Raw genomic sequence first — 2,312 nt, forward strand, 5'->3', positions numbered from 1 at the left:
GTCAGATACTATTTAGCACTAACTCTGGCAGATAATCATTACTCTCTGCAGCACACATCAATGGAAGAGTAAATCAGGTTGGTATCGAGCTCTGAGCATGTGCAGCAATGGGAAATGTCTGTACGCCGTATCACACATTTTATCTCACAGTTTATTTTACCATAAATGCACATGCTGAATATGTATTCTGCTGAACTATTTTGTCTTTATTCAGTTATTCATCAATCCAACTGGAATAAATGACATTTTTAATAATACTTCTACATGGTAGTTACATGGAAGATAACCGAGGTGTTGTACTTAGCAAAGAGCAATAAATACTGCATGTGTTGTTGCACTTACACAAAATGCATCTGAAAACCTATTAGAGGAAATACTGTGGAATATGAACCCCCTGGGATGTACTGCTATAGCATTTTAATGGCTATATCCATTGTGGTTTGTACAGACCATTATTGATCAAAGAGCCATACCCAATAATATAAGCAGCTCACTTGCTAATAAACTCTTTTATTTCTTTTTCCATATGTGTTGCAGTAAAAAAAAAAAAAGCTTGTACTAATTTGAATTCAAAATGTACTTTAAAATGTAAAGCAATCTTTTAAAAAACTTTTTTTGTGTGTTTGTTGTTGTAATATCTTTTGATTGAGAAGGTGTTGTCTGTAAACTGTGATATTTGTGTTATTTTGCTGCTGTGAGTTACTGAGGGAGTGGTTCACTTGAAACAGTGTGTGTGTATGTCGGTGTACAATCCAGTGGTTGAGATACAAAGTGAGTATGCTTGTGTATGTGTGTCTCTCACACTGTGTCTCTGTCTATTAGCACATTGGGAAGGTAGGGGGGAAACTCACCACTACCTAATCTAATGGGATTTTCTTCCCATCTATCTACAGCAAATACAATTACAGAGCTGTTATGGGGAGCATTCTCAGATTTCTTTGTGAATTGTTTTTCATCACGCTCCCCCATGCATGCCAGTGGCGAGATCCCAAGCCAAGTAGACATCCTTTCACATATAGTGTAACATGTCCACATATTATTGCCCAGCTTGCGAGACTCCAAGGGTGGGGACAGCAAACCAACTTCCGACCTCCCGCCCTAATGCAGTCTAACAAAGGAGCTTGATGTCCTGTTGCTGAGCAACTGGCGAGGAGAATCTGCAGAATCACTCTTGATTTACTGGTCATTAAAAAAAAAGCAGCCTGTTAACCTGACCTGTTGCCATGAGTGGGGCTGTGTGCTGGTTTCAGTCATAGGCTAGATTTCATAGTATATTGGCTTGCCTACATCAGCTGATGGATGAAATTATATGCAATGATATTTGTTTTTTACAGAAGAAAAATCTTTTGACATTTTCATATAAACACTCTCTGAGAGCATGGGCTTTCTCTGGAAAACATGTGAGCCATAAAGTACTGTGAGTGGGTGTGGCACAAATTGATAATCACATCATCTGTGTGAGGCAGAATGGCAGAAAAAAATCTGCACTTTACCATCAGTCCTCTGTTTACTGCTTTCAGGATTCAGCAGCCACAATAGGTAAAAGCAATGTTGGATTCAAATGAATATTTGGACTGTTGTTAATAATTAATAAAAAATGTTCCACCCACTTAAGATGCTAATAGTTTCCGGCAGAAGCCACAAAGCACACTCAGAAACCAGATTCTATCTTCTTGTTCTTGTTCACGTCACACTGACATGAAAAGATGGCAAATCTGTGCACATTTTCAGAGCTGAAGCTCCCTTCTTGGCCTGGAGGGACTGAATTTTTTTTTACATCTAGTGTATTGTCATGTCACTCAAGATAATTTGCTTAAAGTCAGACATTCTTAAGTGCTGTCAATATCCCAAGAGAGTGAAGAGATCAATATAAGTTGAACCATTAACAGTGTGAGTGCTCATTGCATTTTGCACATGAAATGGACACTGATAGCTTCAACATTTTACAGGTTCTGAATTGACACTGATGCTGTCATCAAGTTTATAACTGTAAAAGCTGATGCCTAGCTCTTCAAATGAAAATGAAATCTGAAAGTTTTCATGTCAGTCTCACGATTACTCATCAACTTCATTCAACTGTGATTGTGAGTCCTTGCCTGCCTGATATCAATGACATTATTTTATTAAACAAAGATAAAATACAGTATTATTAGTATCAATTATAATAGTGAATAAATAATAACAATGAAAATCAACGTAAGAAAATAAACATTTGTTAATTCTATAAAGAAATAAACATTAAGGTGTGCTCTTACTTTCTAATAAGACTGCAACCTTCAGACTTTTCAAAATGTATTTGAGGTAACTAAACA

This window comes from Seriola aureovittata, chromosome 11, assembly GCF_021018895.1.
Source record: "Seriola aureovittata isolate HTS-2021-v1 ecotype China chromosome 11, ASM2101889v1, whole genome shotgun sequence".
Lineage (NCBI taxonomy): Eukaryota > Metazoa > Chordata > Actinopteri > Carangiformes > Carangidae > Seriola > Seriola aureovittata.